The following is a 23322-nucleotide window of genomic DNA, read 5'->3' as shown; positions in this document are numbered from 1 at the left end:
CTACTACTGCGAGGCTCATGTTGGGGTAAGGCCCTCGGTGGCCTTGCTGCGCCATTACTTTTAGCTCCGGGTTTCTCGCGGCCCCATCACCGCGTGTGCGAGCTTTGTTGCGTACGCCAACTCCAATGCTATCTCGAAGCCCGGGAAGAGGATTGAAGGCTTCAGGAGCAAGTGGGTCATGGTGGATGCTGGGCGCATCCATCCCCGGCTAATCCTGCCCACGAGGCAGCCTGAGGGTATCAACGCTTGGTCCCACGCGGAGCTCGTCGATCCCCGCGCGAAACCAGTGCTGGAGAGGATGGACGCGGATCTGTTGCCGGGCAACATGGCGACAGCGAAACTGACCGGGGCGTCGCAACTGAGGGAGTTCCTGGAGCACCGGGTGGCTCCGCTCCGGGAGCACTCGCTCCCGCCGTGGAGGCTCGGGGGGGGCGATGCCGCTCTTCGTCCGAGCTTTGTAGTCCTGGCCGACGAAGATCTGGCCGCGGTCCTCCAATCCTTGGTTGGGGGTGACGTGGAGAGATTGGAGGGTGCTCCTGTACCCCTGTTCCTTCGGGATGATTGGGAGCAGTTGGTGAACTCCGTGCCCGCTTTCGACGGGGACGGGCCTGTGCCCGCGGAGGTTCCTGAGGACCTGGCGGCCCTGGCGATGGTGAACGTATCCTCTAGCGACTCCGGCAGAGAGGAGGAAGAAGAGGAGCAGGAAGAGGAGCCCAATTCCAAGGCGACCGACGGGGAGTCGAGAGCGCCCCTCCCTCGGTGTAGGTCCCGCGCTCTTCGCCTCATGCCGAACGACGACGAGGATGGCGACTAGTGAGGCGGTGAGTGCTCGCCCCTGATCCCGAAGAAGGACATGACGGGGCTGGTTCTCCGGTGGCCTGCACCGGCTTCGAGGCGACCTGCAGACGTGCCTCCTGCTCCCGAGTCTCTTGAGGTTGATCCCAGCAGCCGGCTCTCGGGCTTCAAGTTTGGCCGGAGGTTGCTTGAGCCCGCGGGCGATGACCAGTAAGTGCTCGATTCTCGTTTTGCTTCTTGTTTTGTTGTTGAGGCTTGACGTCCATATTCCTTGGCTAGGCCGGTGCCTGCGGCGAAAAAGTTGAAGGGGGGCCCTGAGGCTTCGTCCGGAGCAGCACTTCCACCTGCAGGAGAAGGGGGCGGCAAGGCCCGGGCCTCTCCTGCCCAGTCATCCTCGCGAGGCCTGGCGGGGCGTGCTGGGGCAAGCTCAGCCCCCATGGACCAAGCGACTCCCGAGGTGTCCTCGCCTGACGCCACTGCTGTAGTCATTGGGGTGCAGAAGGTCCCAACTCATGGTGCTGTGATTACGCTGCCATCTTCTCCTCCTACTCCGCCAACTGCCATTTCTCCGACTCCTTCTACTGTCCTGGATCGTGCTGCTGCTGAGCTGGACCGGCTGCAAGAAGATCTTCGGGGTGCCGACCCTCGCTTGGTGGCTGGGCTCCTGGAGCTGGCCTCCGGCTGGGTCCGCTCTGATGCTTCAGTTCGAGCGGCGCTGGCTCAGGCCGCGACGACTTGTGTTGGGGATATAACTAGTTGTGTAAGCCGCCCAGGAGGGGCCGCGTTACGCAAAGAAGACTCACCAGAGAGAAGCCCAAGACCAAGCATGAAGATGGCGATTCAATAAAGGGCTTAAGGCCCACAGGCGACTTAAGGCCCGTTGTAGTAAACCGCCATAATGGCATGACTTGTATCGTAAGGTAGATTTAACTAGTCACCGAACCAGACAATGTTTATAAGCCGGCCGGTACTCTGTAAGCCACAGGGCATCAAACCGTGTATATAAGGGGACGATCTGCTGGCGGCTTAGGGCAAGAAACAACTCATCGAGAGCCGGGCATAGCATATATTTCTCCCTGGTCATCGAAACATCAATACCAAACCCAACTAGACGTAGGCCTTACCTTCACCGTAAGGGGCCGAACTAGTATAAACCCTCTCGTGTCCTTTGTCCCGATTTAACCTCTTCAAGCTTCCTAGTTGCGATGGCTCCACAACTAAGTCCTTTCACGAGGACATCTGACGTGAATTGTCCATGACAGTTGGAGCCCACCGTGGGGCCAGCGCACGGTGGATTTGAGTTCTTGAAGGGCAACTTCGAAGGGCTCAAGGGATACGTAGTGGGCCGGATGACCAAGAGTCGTCGCGGCAAGATCTACATCGACGATGAAGGCTGGGGTCCCGACGCCGGCTCAATTGAGTACGGATACCGGGTCCCCTTCGGTGGAATCCACGTCTTCATCGGCCGGATCGATGAGCCGGGCCCTGAGCCGGACAACTGCACTGACCTCGTCGAGACGGCTCAGCGTGCGAGGAAGACCCGGACTCAAGATGTTATGAAGCGTGCCTTCGTGGGCTGCATCCACGGAGAGGAACTTTCTGAAGGATCTGAAGATAGGGTTGAGACGGCCGTCCTCTCAGACGGTGATTCGTCCGCTGGCTCAACAGATTCATTGTACCAAGTGCAAGACGGCATGCTCGGGGGCTGTTCCGATGGCATCAGTATTCCGGACCCCTGTGAGCCGCCAAGATGGGCAAGAGTCTTCATGGCTAGGACTCAGCCCGGCTCAAACTCTACAGCTGCTGCAGCAGTAACGTCCGGGTTAGGAGCAGCCGGGGCAGGCGGCCCTGTGCGCCCACCGGCTCAGGTGCTGATAGACCTCATGGACAAGCTTACGGCCCTGTTAACCGCAACGGTTATTCCTGCAGATAAATATGAGCATGACGCGGAGGTGGCATGGGGTGCATGAAGAAATAGCTCAGGCCAAGGAGGCCTTGGCAGCTGAGGACACTAGATTAGCCATGGAGCGAGCGGCTCTAGATGCCCAGGCACAGCGGCTGCAGTCGGAAGCTTACCAGCTCACAATGAGCTTGAACACATCCAATGAGGTGATGAGGAGGATACATCAGAAAACCCAGTCCCGTTTACCTCCGAATTACGACCCTCGGGTTCTTTTTGCTACACCCGGAGCCGGCCCAAGTAACCCGCCAGAGGCCAATCAGCTTATGACAGCCGGAACAGGAGGGCCGGCTCAGCCTCGGGAGATGGCACCACCTCACGTGAGCATGCCACCGCCGCGTTATGTGCTGATTCCACCGGGTCACTTTTCCAACCCCATGGAGAACTCAATCGCAGCTTCAACACGTTTGGCGGCTCTTCCCATGGACGGTGATGACCCGGCGACAGTAGAAATCCGGAGGGTCAGAGAACTTCTACAGACGGCCTTAGCTCAGCAAGAGACCTATTCTTACAGCCGGGACAAAATTCATTCAACTCCCCCGCCTTGGCTAGCGCCGCCTCGCCAGAACCGGAGCCCGACTTACAGCAGGCACATGGAGTCTGAAGCTTTGTCAAGCAACGCCCAACGCCGTAACCAGCCCGGTGTGGGGACCCCGACTCATAATTCGAGATCACCGAATGCACGTGTACAGTGATCCTAGAGATCAATGCTCACTGAACACACAGAAGCTGAATAACAAGAGTCTTACATCCATACATACCGTCTTATACAAATTATGACCATTATGGTCAAGTCTTACATTGATAAAGCCTTAAGGGCTGAACATCAAATGAAACACAAGCATCGGAAATCTTCGTCGATAAGTAGAACCCATGCCATCTGCCTTAACCCTACATGCATTCTGACTGGGAAACGTCCTAGTTCGCATGTTCGTCTCCAAAGAACTCTTCTTCGAACTCCGGTTCTTCCATGCCTGGTCAATTAAATAACTAGTGGCAAGCCAATGAGTACTTTGAATGTACTCGCAAGCAACCCATGTTTTGGTTCAAGATACAACAATGCATGATATAGGTAAATTTTTGCAGAAAGCTAGTTTTGAGTGCAATGACATGTTCAACAACTTGTAAGACACATCAAGAGAATTCAAGTAACCATGAGGACAGGTTACAGATATCAACATAAATAGAGTGGGCACCAACCCAACTCAATCATGTCAAGTCCTTTGACTTGACCCAAGTAGATCTTCCCACTTATCCAAACACACACACCAGTTTGTAAACATGTGGACGTAGCCCAAGAGCGGTTACCCAACTGTCCTTGACCGTGGAGATGGCTATTCGAATAGTTTTACACTCTGTAGAGGTTGCACACTTTACCCACAAGATCCGGGGAACTTCCGTGTCATCCACGACCCGCGATACCTCAAGTACCCGGGGTAAGCACCCGATCACTACCTTTCCCTAGATGACACTAACATGGAGTCCACTCGATTGGTAGTAACCCCCATGCCTAACATTTCACATCTTAAAATTGTGGAGCATCGCTCCCATATTCATCACATACTGGCACGGGGTACCAACGGTGTGTCCGGTGCCCCATAAAAATGTTCTTGGCTGCCCTACCTGGCACAACCCCGTCCCGAGAGAGAGTGCACCAACTCTCCCCCGTCACTAGTAATGCGGGCTCCAAGCTAGTATCGGCCTAGGTAATCAATAATGCCCTTTCCCATATAAGGGTAGAGTGGTTGTGCATGTAAGGTTGGAATAACGGTCGCAACTTAAACCAATCCATTTTGAAAACAACACACACACTTGCCTCGGTACACCACTTCGTCATCAAGTGGCTACCCAACTCATCATCTCCCCCGGGCATAAGTGGCACCCGATGGGGTTTTCGAAAAGTCTTTTGAAAATACTTTGTCTCCATCACCATGCATATTCCCGTCCCTTTTTGCGTAGCACTACTTTAGCATCCTATCTAGCCCCACCGGCATAACCCTCATAATAAGGTAAGGTCATGCACAATGCAAGTATCAACGAGGAAGTACGATGGCAAACCATCAAAGTAGTTACCACCTCATCATGATTCCGTTGCAACAACAATATGGTGCTATATGACATGCATAAAAAGGGTTTCATAGACATGGTCAAAGGGCTGCTTGCCTATTTTAACAAAGTCTTCGAGGTCTTCAAATATCTCCGGTCCAACTTCGGGCATTTCGTCTACTTTGTCAACTATCGTCGAAAACAACCATAATAAGCAACACGACAAGGCAAGAATAAAAGTGCTCTAAAAATGTGAGTTGGACTCTTCTAGGATACCTCTGGTCATATGAGGAATGACCAAGGTGATTTCATTGGAAGTGGATCAATGGATATTTCAAAACATTTCAATATGATGGAATCAATGGATTTGATGGATCCACAAGTTATCCACAAAATGCCATTTTATAAAAATGAGTAAAAGTACCCATTAATTCAGGCATGATTTTAGAAACATTTAAAAATTGGTTTCACTGGATTTGGAGTTGAAATGAATATAATATGGATTTTTGAAGTGGACTTATGTGGATAAATGACCTTTTTAAAAGGTTCAGTGAAAACCAAGGACAACAAAAATGTCCACTGTGGCCTATTAAATAGGACTTGATTTATGGAGTCTCTGGAAATTTGAATCATCAAATTTGGAGTTCATTTGATTTATTTGTGGATTTTAAACATTTACAGAAAAAAGAAAAAGGAAAGGGAAAGGGTTTTACCCTTATCTAGTGCACTGGGCGCAGTTTAGCAGTGGGCCAGCCCAGTTGCTCGGCCGTGCGGGTGAGGAGGGGTGACGTCGGAGGCGTATTTCACCCGGCCTGTCTCCTCTTAAACGGCGGGCCCCAGCCGCTGGGTCGCTGATGCACGGGGCCCAGCGCTCAGGCCATCGCCTACCTCCCACTCGAACAGAGCAGAGGCAGGGGAGGGGAGGCCGAGTGGGCGCAGGCGCTCTCCCGGGCAACACGGGCCACCTCCGGCGGCGCCCGGCACACCGGCGGACTCACCGCGACGAGGCGCACCTGTCCATGTGCTGCACGCACGCGCCGATGCTTGGAGTTGAGCAGGGGTTCGGGTCCAGCGGATGGCGGCGGCGGGCTTGGTGGTGGCGCCTACTTTGGCTGCGGAGGAGCGGTCCTAGGGTGTTGGGGAGGTTAGTGGAGGATTGGGGGGTGCCACAGACCAGTTCAGAGGAGGAAGGGACGCCGGGGCGGCTCGAATTTGAGCGGGGGTCCGAGGTGGCAATGGCGGCAGAGGAGGAGGGAGAAGGCACGGGAGGAGGAGTGGGTTGGTCCGGGGGTGCACGAGAGGGAGAGATAGAAGTTGGAAATAAGAGAAGGCTCGGGGTGGCCTTATACGGGCGCGACCGGGGGGTGCCGTAGGCGGGGCGCACGGCCACGGCCCGTGGCGTTGCCAGAGGCCAAGAGGGCGTTCTGGTGCGTGCCTGGGGTGCTCGTGGTCGTGGTCCAGGCCGAGAGGAGAGGAGAGAGGGACCAGGGCGAGCTCCAGGAGGTCCCGCACGCGTGCGGCGACTGGCGGACGCGAGCAGCGCACGGGCACGCATGTCAGAGGTCACCGGAGAGAGAAGGAGGAGGGGGCCGACCGTCTTGCGTGTCCCGGACGCCGAGGCGGCCTCAGGGAACACAAGGGGGAAGGCCCTAGGTGGTCAGAAGCCTCGGGCAGGACGCGGCTACAGTGCCCTGGTGCACTGTAGCGCACTCCAGAGCATGCATATGGCTGGCATTGGCATCTTTTTGGCTCCCAGGGCGTGGCCACTAGTGTCTAGGGGGTCAGGGTAGGAGTAAACAAAGGGGTGGTGGCCTTGGATGCCCTGGTGACCCAATGGGAGAGAGGTGGGGTTGAGATAGAGAGAGAAGTTGCTGTCCAGGAAGGTAAATGGGGGTGTTTCACCCCTTAATCATTGAGCAATGGCTAGGGGAGGGTTACTGGAGGTAGGAGAGGACTAGGAGGAACTGTGGTAAAATGTTGAGTCCATGGAGATTAGTGGAAGAGGCCAAAAATGGGATTTTGGTAAAGTGGCAGAAGGTGTTTGATGATGGTTTGGGCAAGTAGATGATTTCCATCTGCCATGAGACTCCATAGGGTGAAATGACACATATAATTAGGGCCTTCCACCAATTTGGAGCTTATTTGGGCAAATTTGCCAATGCAACTTTTGTGAACCCTAGAAATGAACAAAAATGGATTTTCCAAGATTTAGTCATGTAAATCTATTATCCTTGATGCACGACCTGGTGTAGTGTCATAATTAGAGGTCCTGAACATGTCCACAAAAGTTTAGATCAAAAGGAGAAACTTGACAATGTAAAGTTGCTCAAACTTGGTTCTGGACAGGAATGGTTTTCGGGCACTTTGATCAAGTAAACTTGTTCTCCAACTTGTGCCACTTGGTCTAGATGAATAATTAGAACATTTGAGCATGTTCACAAGGTTTGAGAACATTTGGAAATGTTTGGCAATGTAAAGTTGCTCAAACTTCAAAATAGACAGAAATGATTTTGAGGGGATTTGATGATGTTATGTTGTTCTCCAAGTCATGAGACTTGGCAAGCTCATCTAATATGTCATATGTGACATGCTAGAATTTTCTTGGAATTTTTGGAGAATATTTCCTTTGTAAATATTTCAAAAGCTTGAAATATCCAGAAAGGGGTTTTGAGGGATTTGACCAATATTTTGAACATGACCATGTGTTGGAACTCTTATATATGGACAATATATGTCCTATGAGTTTCCCTAAATTTTGACAAATATTTTTGAAGCAATAAAATAATTTTTCCCTATTAAAGACCATTTCTGGACTTAAGAAAAAGCTTTTAAATAAAATAGGAAAATAACCTTTAAAATTATATTTTTGTGGTTTCTGGGTATCCTATATCTAATAGGAGTCAAATATATTTTTGGAAAGGTTTTTACTGCCCTTAATTAAGTACTTGGAGTGCAAACCTCAATTCAGGGGGTTTTGAAAAAGACTAATTTTTAAAAATACTATTTGGCCAAATTATTTTTGCAAGAAATTATTTTTATGTCCTATACACATGGCACGATCATTGGTTCAAGAGTTTGGAGCAAGGAGATGAAGTATAGGAGTTTGAGGATTTATTTGATTTTTAGAGCACTTGCAAACAGCAGACAAAAACCAATCAAGGCAAGGTCCAAAACACTCAAAAGTTTTTGTCAAACCACATTTTATCATGATTGTTAGCTTAAGTGTTGTGCCATGAAAATCAGGGTGTGACAGACCTACCCCCTTACAAGAATCTCGTCCCCGAGATTCCCAAACTAGGCGTGGAAAGGAATATGAAAACTGGATCCGGGGTAGTCTTCAAGTCCTCATGTTGCTTCTGCTTCTGTGTAGTGCTCCACTGAGCTTGAAGTACTTGATGGTGTGGCTTCGTGTATGACGCTCTTCTTGATCCAGGTTGCTAAGGGGTTTCTCATGTAAGTCCGGTTGGGCTGAAGGTCGATGGCTTGGTGGTTAATGCCCTTGTAGAGATCAGGCAAGTTAGGAAGCTGGAAACACTTCCGGGGTTGTGTCATGGGGAAACATTACGCACAGTGGGTAACTCAGGTGGTAACTCTAGCTGGTAACTGTCTTCGCTTCGCCTCATAGTGACCTTGGAGAAGGTCGATAAATCTTGGTGTGAGTTTCTCTTGACATGGAAATGCTTGGTTCCCTTTGAGAGAAGTGGCTCGCAGATACACCTGGTCTTCGATAAGAAAGTTCACTTCTTGACGATGGTGGTGGGTGTAGTTCTTCCTCCTTGGCATGGTGGTCTTCAAAGGTTCCTTGACTAGCTGAACGACTCTTCTTCCGTCTTCGGGTGGACAGGTAGGTCACAAAATGATGATGACAACTATCTTGTCTAAGCACTCCATGAAGACTTTGTTCACGGGGTACATAAAGTAGGCTGGGGAATTAGTGGTGGTCTTTGTTGAGTGTGGGCCAAGGTATTCTTGATCTAGAATCAAGACCTATGGTCATGATCTGACCATGTTGTAGCTTGGTAGGGCTTAAGGGTTTCAAGGATTCCAGGGTGCGAGTGAACGTTTATCCTTGAGCACAATTCCTGAGATGCCAATTGTTCTATCTAGTCCTCCAAATAAACCACCTTATACTCCTGAAAGCATCATTTTGCATAGGTCAACTCCAATCATCACTCATGTGATTCATATCCTCATGGCTCTTGAGAGGAGGTCTAACAAAATCATATATGTCTACAGTCCCCAAACTCATATGTATGTCTACCCCTAAAAATCCATGGGTAGAACATATAAGCTGCTAAGCTTGAACGTGACAATCCAAGGGCTCAACCTATTCTTCCAAGGTCTAAGATAAAGCACCTCTATCCTAAGGAAACACGTCGTATGCCACTCCAAAATCTTGTTTCATTCCTATGAATCAACTCCAACAGCCCATTAACTTCCATTAATCACTACATAATCCATTTAATTCTACAAATCCAATGTTTATGGTGTTCCACAAGACCTTCTAATATCCTCTAATTCTATAATCCTTGAAAAGGTCCAGCCTTACTATAGTCAGTCCACCAATTTCCATTACCATGGTCGAGTAAAGTCCAAAGTCAGGCGTATATTGATCCCTAAATCAACTCCGACAATTAATCCAATCACCTAGTTTATCGTCCACCGAGAAACATGGTATCATGATCGAGATCATCAGTCTAAATCCAATTTACTCCGAACCATGTAGACTTACTCACCACCTATACCCCACTAGGATCACCTATTTTAATCCAAATCTCATGCCCAACGAGAATTTCTACACTTTCCCCCAAGTCATTATTGTAATGACATCCTATTGATATCATCAGATCAAGTCAAAAATCATATTCCTCCAAGAATCCCAGCTTGTGATCCTAATTGTCCTATTGATATAAACTCATCAAGCCATTTGTCCTTTATTCCTGTATCCTCAAATCGGTCTTCCCTATGGCATCGTCAGTTTTGGTGCTATCTTAGGATGATAATGTGCTCGTTCACTATGTCCACTAGTTCCATAATGACCCCAGTGATAAGCAAGGTTACGAAGGCTTAACTGGTCCACTTGCAATTCTATGGGTTAAGCACATGGTTAAGGACTCGAGCTGGGGTATCTCGTGAAGTCTCGAAGGGTCTAGGAATGGGTTTCTAGTCTTGAGAGGTAAACATAACTCTACTAGGCTGCTCTTGGTCGAGGAGGCTACAGCAAAAGTCTCCAGTGTTAGTTGGTCGCCGAAGTAGAATCCTTGGTGTACCTTGTCTTACCGGTCTTCAGTTGAGGATAGAGGGATGAGAGGGAAAAGTAGTATAGATGAGGGGGATGCCTAAAGGGGGTTCTATAGTGCAAGTGCAAACAAACAAGTGCCAAAAAGGGACAAACAGAGGAAGCAAGGTAAGGAAGGTGATATAGTCGCATACTTGTCACATAGGGCAAAAGTAAGACCTATATCAAAACACAAACAAATAAAAACAAGAAACACACAATCATGGTTCTATTCGAACTATCATACGGACTCGACTGCGCATAGGGGGTACACGACTCATCCTACCCTAGGGGTTCTCGGACTCAGTAGTCGTGCCTTGTGCCTCATGCAGTCTTCTGAGTTTTCCTCATGTGTTGCTACGTCTCTTGTTTGATGAAACGGTCAGGGTTGAGCCTGAAGAATCTTCGACAACTTCTCGCCTAATGAGGTGATGGGCTGAAGGTGGCTCCTCGTGACTGGTATTGACTTGATCTTCTCTTGTCTTCTTAATCATGACGATCACTTTTGCTTTCTAAGGCGCCGATGGTACCAGGTTTGTATTCCTTTTTGCAAGGACATTAACAAGGCATAGTAGAGGCCCAATCTGTCGGACACATTGTTGACAATATCGTCACCGAGAGCGGGGGATGAAGAGAACCGTTTTCCTGCTCACTATAGTGAGGCGGACCAAATGGCTAGGTTCTCATCCACCGGTGGTTGTCGATGCAACAATGATAGGCAGGGTTGCTCTACTAGCGATGTATATCATGATCTTGCTTATCCTATGCCCTGGTCATCATAGGCCAAGGTTTCATAATCCTGGGGAAATTTCAAAGGTGTCACCATCCTCTGGGTCTTCATGTCCTCATTCCTTGAGGGCGTACCTTCTGTTGGCATCGTCTTGCTGTGGTGTTGCCAATCTTGTGTTCAGTAGATATGGGTGAATGTGTGGCAAGGCGTCTTCCTTCTACATTATCCACGAGGATTCCAAGGAATCCCGTGGTCAGGGGCATAAGGATTCTAGCGACCAAAGGTTTTGAAGGGGAAGAGATCAATAAGGAAAGTATACCTTAGTTTTCGAAAAACTGAGAAGGGAAGAGAAGTATAGATAGTTTCGAAAACTAGTAATAGTTTCAGAAATAGTTTTATCCTAACTAACGGCCATGCTAACTAAGCCTTCCTACAGTCAGGATGGCTCTAATACCAGCTCTGTGGGGGACCCCGACTCATAACTCGAGATCACTGAATGCACGTGTACAGTGATCCCAGAGATCAATGCTCACTGAACACACAGAAGCTGAATAACAAGAGTCTTACATCCATACATACTGTCTTACACAAATTATGACCATTATAGTCAAGTATTACATTGATAAAGCCTTAAGGGATGAACATCAAATGAAACACAAGCAGCGGAAATCTTCGTCGATAAGTAGAACCCATGCCATCTGCCTTAACCCTACATGCATTCTGACTGGGAAACGTCCTAGTTCGCATGTTCGTCTCCAAAGAACTCTTCTTCGAACTCCGGTTCTTCCATGCCTGGTCAATTAAATAACCAGTGGCAAGCCAATGAGTACTTTGAATGTACTCGCAAGCAACCCATGTTTTGGTTCAAGATACAACAATGCACGATATAGGTAAATTTTTGCAGAGAGCTAGTTTTGAGTGTAATGACATGTTCAACAACTTGTAAGACATGCATCAAGAGAATTCAAGTAACCATGAGGACATGTTACAGATATCAACATAAATAGAGTGGGCACCAACCCAACTCAATCATGTCAAGTCCTTTGACTTGACCCAAGTAGATCTTCCCACTTATCCACACACACACACCGGTTTGTAAACATGTGGACGTAGCCCAAGAGCGGCTACCCAACTGTCCTTGACCATGGACACAGCTATTTGAATAGTTTTACACTCTGCAGAGGTTGCACACTTTACCCACAAGATCCGGGGAACTTCCGTGTCATCCACGACCCGCGATACCTCAAGTACCCGGGGTAAGCACCCGATCACTACCTTTCCCTAGACAACACTAACATGGAGTCCACTCGATTGGTAGTAACCCCCATGCCTAACATTTCACATCTTAAAATTGTGGAGCATCGCTCCCATATTCATCACATAATAGCACGGGGTACCAACGGTGTGTCCGGTGCCCCATAAAAATGTTCTTGGCCGCCCTACCTGGCACGACCCCGTCCCGAGAGAGAGAGCACCAACTCTCCCCCGTCACTAGTAATGCGGGCACCAAGCTAGTATCGGCCTAGGTAATCAATAATGCCCTTTCACATATAAGGGTAGAGTGGTTGTGCATGTAAGGTTGGAATAACGGTCGCAACTTAAACCAATCCATTTTGAAAACAACACACACACTTGCCTCGGTACACCACTTCGTCATCAAGTGGCTACCCAACTCATCATCTCCCCTGGGCATAAGTGGCACCCGATGGGGTTTTCGAAAAGTCTTTTGAAAATACTTTGTCTTCATCACCATGCATATTCCCATCCCTTTTTGCGTAGCACTACTTTAGCATCCTATCTAGCCCCACCGGCATAACCCTCATAATAAGGTAGGGACATGCACAATGCAAGTATCAACGAGGAAGTACGGTGGCAAACCATCAAAGTAGTTACCACCTCATCATGATTCCGTTGCAACAACAATATGGTGCTATATGACATGCATAAAAAGGGTTTCATAGACATGGTCAAAGGGCTGCTTGCCTGTTTTAACAAAGTCTTCGAGGTCTTCAAATATCTCCGGTCCAACTTCGGGCATTTCGTATACTTTGTCAACTATCGTCGAAAACAACCATAATAAGCAACACGACAAGGCAAGAATAAAAGTGCTCTAAAAATGTGAGTTGGACTTTTCTAGGATACCTCTGGTCATATGAGGAATGACCAAGGTGATTTCATTGGAAGTGGATCAACGGATATTTCTAAACATTTCAATATGATGGAATCAATGGATTTGATGGATCCACAAGTTGTCCACAAAATGCCATTTTATAAAAATGAGTAAAAGTACCCATTAATTCAGGCATGATTTTAGAAACATTTAGAAATTGGTTTCACTGGATTTGGAGTTGAAATGAATATAATATGGATTTTTGAAGTGGACTTATGTGGATAAATGACCTTTTTAAAAGGTTTTGTGAAAACCAAGGAAAACAAAAATGTCCACTGTGGCCAATTAAATAGTACTTGATTTATGGAGTCTCTGGAAATTTGAATCATCAAATTTGGAGTTCATTTGATTTATTTGTGGATTTTAAACATTTACAGAAAAAAGAAAAAGGAAAGGGAAAGGGTTTTACCCTTATCCAGCGCACTGGGCGCAGTTTAGCAGTGGGCCGGCCCAGTGGCTCGGCCGTGCGGGTGAGGAGGGGTGACATCGGAGGCGTATTTCACCCGGCCCGTCTCCACTTAAACGGCGGGCCCCAGCCGCTGGGTCGCTGACGCGCGGGGCCTAGCGCTTAGGCCATCGCCTACCTCCCACTCGAACAGAGCAGAGGCAGGGGAGGGGAGGCCGCGTGGGCGCAGGCGCTCTCCCGGGCAGCACGAGCCACCTCTGGTAGCGCCCGGCACACCGGCGGACTCAGTGCGACAAGGCGCACCTGTCCATGTGCTGCACGCACGCGCCGATGCTCGGAGTTGAGCAAGGCTTCGAGTCCAGTGGATGGCGGCGGCGGGCTTGGTGGTGGCGCCCGCTTTGGCTGCGGAGGAGGTGTCCTAGGGTGTTGGGGAGGTTAGTGGAGGATTGTGGGGTGCCATAGACCGGTTCAGAGGAGGAAGGGAGGCCGGGGCGGCTCTGATTTGAGCGGGGGTCCGAGGCGGCAATGGCGGCAGAGAAGGAGTGAGAAGGCACGGGAGGAGGAGTGGGTTGGTCCGGGGGTGCACGAGAGGGAGAGATAGAAGTTGGAGACGAGAGAAGGCTCGGGGTGGCCTTATACGGGCGCGGCCGGGAGGTGCCGTAGGCGGGGCGCACGGCCACGGCCCGTGGCGTTGCCAGAGGCCAAGAGGGCATTCTGGTGCGTGCCTGGGGTGCTCGTGGTCGTGGTGCAGGTCGAGAGGAGAGGACAGAGGGACCAGGGCGAGCTCCAGGAGGTCCCGCACGAGTGCGGCGACTGGCGGACGTGAGCGGCGCTCGAGCACGCATGTCAGAGGTCACCGGAGAGAGAAGGCGGAGGGGGCCGACCGTCTTGGGTGTCCCGGACGCCGAGGCGGCCTCGGGGAACACAAGGGGGAAGGCCCTAGGTGGTCAGAAGCCTCGGGCAGGACGCGGCTACAGTGCCCTGGTGCACTGTAGCATGCTCCAGAGCATGCATATGGCTGGCATTGGCATCTTTTTGGCGCCCAGGGCGTGGCCACTAGTGTCTAGGGGGGCAGGGTAGGAGTAAACAAAGGGGTGGTGGCCTTGGATGCCCTGGTGACCCAATGGGAGAGAGGTGGGGTTGAGAGAGAGAGAGAGAAGTTGCTGTCCAGGACGGTAAATAGGGGTGTTTCACCCCTTAATCATTGAGCAATGGCGAGGGGAGGGTTACTGGAGGTAGGAGAGGACTAGGAGGAACTGTGGTAAAAAGTTGAGTCCATGGAGATTAGTGGAAGAGGCCAAAAATGGGATTTTGGTAAAGTGGCAGAAGGTGTTTGATGATGGTTTGGGCAAGTAGATGATTTACATCTCCATGAGACTCCATAGGGTGAAATGACACATATAATTAGGGCCTTCCACCAATTTGGAGCTTATTTGGGCAAATTTGCCAATGCAACTTTTGTGAACCCTAGAAATGAACAAAAATGGATTTTCCAAGATTTAGTCATGTAAATCTATTATCCTTGATGCACCACCTGGTGTAGTGTCGTAATTAGAGGTCCTGAACATGTCCACAAAAGTTTAGATCAAAAGGAGAAACTTGGCAATGTAAAGTTGCTCAAACTTCGTTCTGGACAGGAATGGTTTTGGGGCACTTTGATCAAGTTAACTTGTTCTCCGACTTGTGCCACTTGGTCTAGATGAATAATTAGAACATTTGAGCATGTTCACAAGGTTTGAGAACATTTGGAAATGTTTGGCAATGTAAAGTTGCTCAAACTTCAAAATAGACAGAAATGATTTTGAGGGGATTTGATGATGTTATATTGTTCTCCAAGTCATGAGACTTGGCAAGCTCATCTAATATGTCATATGTGACATGCTAGAATTTTCTTGGAATTTTTGGAGAATATTTCCTTTGTAAATATTTCAAAAGCTTGAAATATCCAGAAAGGGGTTTTGAGGGATTTGACCAATATTTTGAACATGACCATGTGTTGGAACTCTTATATATGGACAATATATGTCCTATGAGTTTCCCTAAATTTTGACAAATATTTTTGAAGCAATAAAATAATTTTTCCCTATTAAAGACCATTTCTGGACTTAAGAAAAAGCTTTTAAATAAAATAGGAAAATAACCTTTAAAATTATATTTTTGTGGTTTCTGGGTATCCTATATCTAATAGGAGTCAAATATATTTTTGGAAAGGTTTTTACTGCCCTTAATTAAGTACTTGGAGTGCAAACCTCACTTTAGGGGTTTTTGAAAAAGACTAATTTTTGAAAATACTATTTGGCCAAATTATTTTTGCAAGAGATTATTTTTATGTCCTATACACATGGCATGATCATTGGTTCAAGAGTTTGGAGCAAGGAGATGAAGTATAGGAGTTGGAGGATTTATTTGATTTTTAGAGCACTTGCAAACAGCAGACAAAAACCAATCAAGGCAAGGTCCAAAACACTCAAAAGTTTTTGTCAAACCACATTTTATCATGATTGTTAGCTTAAGTGTTGTGCCATGAAAATCAGGGTGTGACAGACCTACCCCCTTACAAGAATCGCGTCCCCGAGATTCCTAAACTAGGCGTGGAAAGGAATATGAAAACTGGATCCGGGGCAGTCTTCAAGTCCTCATGTTGCTTCTGCTTCCGTGTTGTGCTCCATTGAGCTTGAAGTACTTGATGGTGTGGCTTCGTGTATGACGCTCTTCTTGATCCAGGTTGCTAAGGGGTTTCTCATGTAGGTCCGGTTGGGCTGGAGGTCGATGGCTTGGTGGTTAATGCCCTTGTAGAGATCGGGCAAGTTAGGAAGTTGGAAACACTTCCGGGGTTGTGTCATGGGGAAACATTACGCACTGTGGGTAACTCAGGTGGTAACTCTAGCTGGTAACTGTCTTGTCTTTGCCTCGTAGTGACCTTGGAGAAGGTCGATAAATCTTGGTGTGAGTTTCTCTTGACATGGAAATGCTTGGTTCCCTTTGAGAGAAGTGGCTCGCAGATACACCTGGTCTTTAACGAGAAAGTTCACTTCTTGACGATGGTGGTGGGTGTAGTTCTTCGTCCTTGGCATGGCAGTCTTCAAATGTTCCTTGACTAGCTGAACGGCTCTTCTTTCGTCTTCGGGTGGACAGGTAGGTCACAAAATGATGATGACAACTATCTTGTCTAAGCACTCCATGAAGACTTTGTTCACGGGGTACATAAATTAGGCTGGGGAATTAGTGGTGGTCTTTGTTGAGTGTGGGCCAAGGTGTTCTTGATCTAGAGTCAAGACCTATGGTCATGATCTGACCATGTTGTAGCTTGGTAGGGCTTAAGGGTTTCAAGGATTCCAGGGTGCGAGTGAACGTTTATCCTTGAGCACAATTCCTGAGATGCCAATTGTTCTATCTAGTCCTCCAAATAAACCACCTTATAGTCCTGAAAGCATTATTTTGCATAGGTCAACTCCAATCATCACTCATGTGATTCATATCCTCATGGCTCTCGAGAGGAGGTCTAACAAAATCATATATGTCTACAATCCCCAAACTCATATGTATGTCTACCCCTAAAAATCCATGGGTAGAACATATAAGCTGCTAAGCTTGAACGTGACAATCCAAGGGCTCGACCTATTCTTCCAAGGTCTAAGATAAAGAACCTCTATCCTAAGGAAACACGTCGTGTGCCACTCCAAAATCTTGTTTCCTTCCTATGAATCAACTCCAACAGCCCATTAACTTCCATTAATCACTACATAATCCATTTAATTCTACAAATCCAATGTTTATGGTGTTCCACAAGACCTTCTAATATCCTCTAATTCTATAATCCTTGAAAAGGTCTAGCCTTACTATAGTCAGTCCACCAATTTCCATTACCATGGTCGAGTAAAGTCCAAGGTCAGGCGTATATTGATCCCTAAATCAACTCCGACAATTAATCCAATCTCCTAGTTTATCGTCCACCGAGAAACATGGTATCATGATCGAGATCATCAGTCTAAATCCAATTTACTCCGAACCATGTAGACTTACTCACCACCTATACCCCACTAGGATCACCTATTTTAATCCAAATCTCATGCCCAACGAGAATTTCTACACTTTCCCCCAAGTCATTATTGTAATGACATCCTATTGATATCATCAGATCAAGTCAAAAATCGTATTCCTCCAAGAATCCCAGCTTGTGATCCTAATTGTCCTATTGATATAAACTCATCAATCCATTTGTCCTTTATTCCTGTATCCTCAAATCGGTCTTCCCTATGGCATCGTCAGTTTGGTTGCTATCTTAGGATGATAATGTGCTCGTTCACTATGTCCACTAGTTCCATAATGACCCCAGTGATAAGCAAGGTTACAGAGGCTTAACTGGAACTCTTGCAATTCTATGGGTTAAGCACATGGTTAAGGACTCGAGCTGGGGTATCTCGTGAAGTCTTGAAGGGTCTAGGAATGGGTTCCTAGTATTGAGATGTAAACATAACTCTACTAGGCTGCTCTTGGTCGAGGAGGCTACAGCAAAAGTCTCCAGTGTTAGTTGGTCGCCGAAGTAGAATCCTTGGTGTACCTTGTCTTGCCGGTCTTCAGTTGAGGATAGAGGGATGAGAGGGAAAAGTAGTATAGATGAGGGGGATGCCTAAAGGGGGTTCTATAGTGCAAGTGCAAACAAACAAGTGCCAAAAAGGGACAAACAGAGGAAGCAAGGTAAGGAAGGTGATATAGTCGCATACTTGTCGCCTAGGGCAAAAGTAAGACCTATATCAAAACACAAACAAATAAAAACAAGCAACACACAATCATGGTTCTATTCGAACTATCATACGGACTCGACTGCGCATAGGGGGTACACGACTCATCCTACCCTAGGGGTTCTCGGACTCAGTAGTCGTGCCTTGTGCCTCATGCAGTCTTCTGAGTTTTCCTCATGTGTTGCTACGTCTCTTGTTTGATGAAACGATCTGGGTTGAGCCTGAAGAATCTTCGACAACTTCTCGCCTAATGAGGTGATGGGCTGAAGGTGGCTCCTCGTGGCTGGCATTGACTTGATCTTCTCTTGTCTTCTTAATCATGACGATCACTTTTTCTTTCTAAGGCGCCGATGGTACCAGGTTTGTAATCCTTTTTGCAAGGACATTAACAAGGCATAGTAGAGGCCCAATCTGTCGGACACATTGTTGACAATATCGTCACCGAGAGCGGGGGATGAAGAGAACCGTTTTCCTGCTCACTATAGTGAGGCGGACCAAATGGCTAGGTTCTCATCCACCGGTGGTTGTCGATGCAACAATGATAGGCAGGGTTGCTCTACTAGCGATGTATATCATGATCTTGCTTATCCTATGTCTTGGTCATCATAGGCCAAGGTTTCATAATCCTGGGGCAATTTCAAAGGTGTCACCATCCTCTGGGTCTTCATGTCCTCATTCCTTGAGGGCGTACCTTCTGTTGGCATCGTCTTGCTGTGGTGTTGCCAATCTTGTGTTCAGGAGATATGGGTGAATGTCTGGCAAGGCGTCTTCCTTCTAGATTATCCACGAGGATTACAAGGAATCCCGTGGTCAGGGGCATAAGGATTCTAGCGACCAAAGGTTTTGAAGGGGAAGAGATCAATAAGGAAAGTATACCTTAGTTTTCGAAAAACTGAGAAGGGAAGAGAAGTATAGATAGTTTCGAAAACTAGTAATAGTTTCGGAAATAGTTTTATCCTAACTAACGACCATGCTAACTAAGGCTTCCTACAGTCAGGATGGCTCTGATACCAGCTCTGTGGGGACCCCGACTCATAACTCGAGATCACCGAATGCACGTGTACAGTGATCCCAGAGATCAATGCTCACTGAACACACAGAAGCTGAATAACAAGAGTCTTACATCCATACATTCCGTCTTACACAAATTATGACCATTATGGTCAAGTCTTACATTGATAAAGCCTTAAGGGCTGAACATCAAATGAAACACAAGCAGCGGAAATCTTCGTCGATAAGTAGAACCCATGCCATCTGCCTTAACCCTACAGGCATTCTGACTGGGAAACGTCCTAGTTCGCATGTTCGTCTCCAAAGAACTCTTCTTCGAACTCCGGTTCTTCCATGCCTGGTCAATTAAATAACCAATGGCAAGCCAATGAGTACTTTGAATGTACTCGCAAGCAACCCATGTTTTGGTTCAAGATACAACAATGCATGATATAGGTAAATTTTTGCAGAAAGCTAGTTTTGAGTGTAATGACATGTTCAACAACTTGTAAGACATGCATCAAGAGAATTCAAGTAACCATGAGGACAGGTTACAGATATCAACATAAATAGAGTGGGCACCAACCAAACTCAATCATGTCAAGTCCTTTGACTTGACCCAAGTAGATCTTCCCACTTATCCAAACACACATACCGGTTTGTAAACATGTGGACGTAGCCCAAGAGCGGTTACCCAACTGTCCTTGACCGTGGACACGGCTATTCGAATAGTTTTACACTCTGCAGAGGTTGCACACTTTACCCACAAGATCCGGGGAACTTCCGTGTCATCCACGACCCGCGATACCTCAAGTACTCGGGGTAAGCACCCGATCACTACCTTTCCCTAGACGACACTAACATGGAGTCCACTCGATTGGTAGTAACCCCCGTGCCTAACATTTCACATCTTAAAATTGTGGAGCATCGCTCCCATATTCATCACATACTGGCACGGGGTACCAACGGTGTGCCCGGTGCCCCATAAAAATGTTCTTGGCCACCCTAGGCACGACCCCGTCCCGAGAGAGAGCACCAACTCTCCCCCGTCACTAGTAATGCACGCTCCCAGCTAGTATCGGCCTAGGTAATCAATAATGCCCTTTCCCATATAAGGGTAGAGTGGTTGTGCATGTAAGGTTGGAATAACGGTCGCATCTTAAACCAATCCGTTTTGAAAACAACACACACACTTGCCTCGGTACACCACTTCGTCATCAAGTGGCTACCCAACTCATCATCTCCCCCGGGCATAAGTGGCACCCGATGGGGTTTTCGAAAAGTCTTTTGAAAATACTTTGTCTCCATCACCATACATATTCCCGTCCCTTTTTGCGTAGCACTACTTTAGCATCCTATCTAGCCCCACCGGCATAACCCTCATAAGAAGGTAGGGTCATGCACAATGCAAGTATCAACGAGGAAGTACGGTGGCAAACCATCAAAGTAGTTACCACCTCATCATGATTCCGTTGCAACAACAATATGGTGCTATATGACATGCATAAAAAGGGTTTCATAGACATGGTCAAAGGGATGCTTGCCTGTTTTAACAAAGTCTTCGAGGTCTTCAAATATCTCCGGTCCAACTTCGGGCATTTCGTCTACTTTGTCAACTATCGTCGAAAACAACCATAATAAGCAACACGACAAGGCAAGAATAAAAGTGCTCTAAAAATGTGAGTTGGACTTTTCTATGATACCTCTGGTCATATGAGGAATGACCAAGGTGATTTCATTGGAAGTGGATCAATGGATATTTCTAAACATTTCAATATGATGGAATCAATGGATTTGATGGATCCACAAGTAAAAGTACCCATTAATTCAGGCATGATTTTAGAAACATTTAGAAATTGGTTTCACTGGATTTGGAGTTGAAATAAATATAATATGGATTTTTGAAGTGGACTTATGTGGATAAATGACCTTTTTAAAAGGTTTAGTGAAAACCAAGGACAACAAAAATGTCCACTGTGGCCTATTAAATAGGACTTGATTTATGGAGTCTCTGGAAATTTGAATCATCAAATTTGGAGTTCATTTGATTTATTTGTGGATTTTAAAAATTTACAGAAAAACGAAAAAGGTAAGGGAAAGGGTTTTACCCTTATCCAGCGCACTGGGCGCAGTTTAGCAGTGGGCCGGCCCAGTGGCTCGGCCGTGCGGGTGAGGAGGGGTGATGTCGGAGGCGTATTTCACCCGGCCCGTCTCCACTTAAACGGCGGGCCCCGGCCGCTGGGACGCTGACGCGCGGGGCCCAGCGCTCAGGCCATCGCCTACCTCCCGCTCGAACAGAGCAGAGGCAGGGGAGGGGAGGCCGAGTGGGCGCCAGCGCTCTCCCGGGCAGCACGGGCCACCTCCGGCGGCGCCCGGCATACCGGCGGACTCAGCGCGACGAGGCGCACCTGTCCATGTGCTGCACGCACGCGCCGATGCTCGGAGTTGAGCAGGGCTTCGGGTCCAGCGGATGGCGGTGGCGGGCTTGGTGGTGGCGCCCGCTTTGGCTGCGGAGGAGGGGTCTAGGGTGTTGGGGAGGTTAGTGGAGGATTGGGGGGTGCCACGGACCGGTTCAGAGGAGGAAGGGAGGTCGGGGCGGCATGAATTTGAGCGGGGGTCTGAGGCGGCAATGGCGGCAGAGGAGGAGGGAGAAGGCACGGGAGGAGGAGTGGGTTGGTCCTGGGGTGCACGGGAGGGAGAGATAGAAGTTGGAGACGAGAGAAGGCTTGGGGTGGCCTTATACGGGCGCGGCCGGGAGGTGCCGTAGGCGGGGCGCACGGCCACGGCCCGTGGCGTTGCCAGAGGCCAAGAGGGCGTTCTGGTGCGTGCCTGGGGTGCTCGTGGTCGTGGTCCAGGCTGAGAGGAGAGGAGAGAGGGAGCAGGGTGAGCTCCAGGAGGTCCCGCACGAGTGCGGCGACTGGCGGACGTGAGCGGCGCTCGAGCACGCATGTCAGAGGTTGCCGGAGAGAGAAGGAGGAGGGGGCTGACCGTCTTGCGTGTCCCGGACGCCGAGGCGGCCTCGGGGAACACAAGGGGGAAGGCCCTAGGTGGTCAGAAGCCTCGGGCAGGAGGCGGCTACAGTGCCCTGGTGCACTGTAGCGCGCTCCAGAGCATGCATATGCCTGACATTGGCATCTTTTTGGCGCCCAGGGTGTGGCCACTAGTGTCTAGGGGGTCAGGGTAGGAGTAAACAAAGGGGTGGTGGCCTTGGATGCCCTGGTGACCCAATGGGTGAGAGGTGGGGTTGAGAGAGAGAGAGAAGTTGCTGTCTAGGAAGGTAAATGGGGGTGTTTCACCCCTTAATCATTGAGCAATGGCCAGGGGAGGGTTACTGGAGGTAGGAGAGGACTAGGAGGAACTGTGGTAAAAAGTTGAGTCCATGGAGATTAGTGGAAGAGGCCAAAAATGGGATTTTGGTAAAGTGGTAGAAGGTGTTTGATGATGGTTTGGGCAAGTAGATGATTTCCATCTGCCATGAGACTCCATAGGGTGAAATGACACATATAATTAGGGCCTTACACCAATTTGGAGCTTATTTGGGCAAATTTGCCAATGCAACTTTTGTGAACCCTAGAAATGAACAGAAATGGATTTTCCAAGATTTAGTAATGCAAATCTATTCTCCTTGATGCACCACTTGGTGTAGTGTCATAATTAGAGGTCCTGAACATGTCCACAAAAGTTTAGATCAAAAGGAGAAACTTGGCAATGTAAAGTTGCTCAAACTTGGTTCTGGATAGGAATGGTTTTGGGGCACTTTGATCAAGTTAACTTGTTCTCCAACTTGTGCCACTTGGTCTAGCTGAATAAATAGAACATTTGAGCTTGTTCACAAGGTTTGAGAACATTTGGAAATGTTTGGCAATGTAAAGTTGCTCAAACTTCAAAATAGACAGAAATGATTTTGAGGGGATTTGATGATGTTATATTGTTCTCCAAGTCATGAGACTTGGCAAGATCATCTAATATGTCATATGTGACATGCTAGAATTTTCTTGGAATTTTTGGAGAATATTTCCTTTGTAAATATTTCAAAATTGAAATATCTAGAAAGGGTTTTTGAGGGATTTCACCAATATTTTGAACATGACCATGTGTTGGAACTCTTATATATGGACAATATATGTCCTATAAGTTTCCCTAAATTTTGACAAGTATTTTTGAAGCAATAAAATAATTTTTCCCTATTAAAGACCATTTCTAGA

Source organism: Triticum dicoccoides, chromosome 3B (genome assembly GCF_002162155.2).
Source record: "Triticum dicoccoides isolate Atlit2015 ecotype Zavitan chromosome 3B, WEW_v2.0, whole genome shotgun sequence".
NCBI lineage: Eukaryota > Viridiplantae > Streptophyta > Magnoliopsida > Poales > Poaceae > Triticum > Triticum dicoccoides.
Note: the sequence above shows the minus strand (reverse complement) of the source record.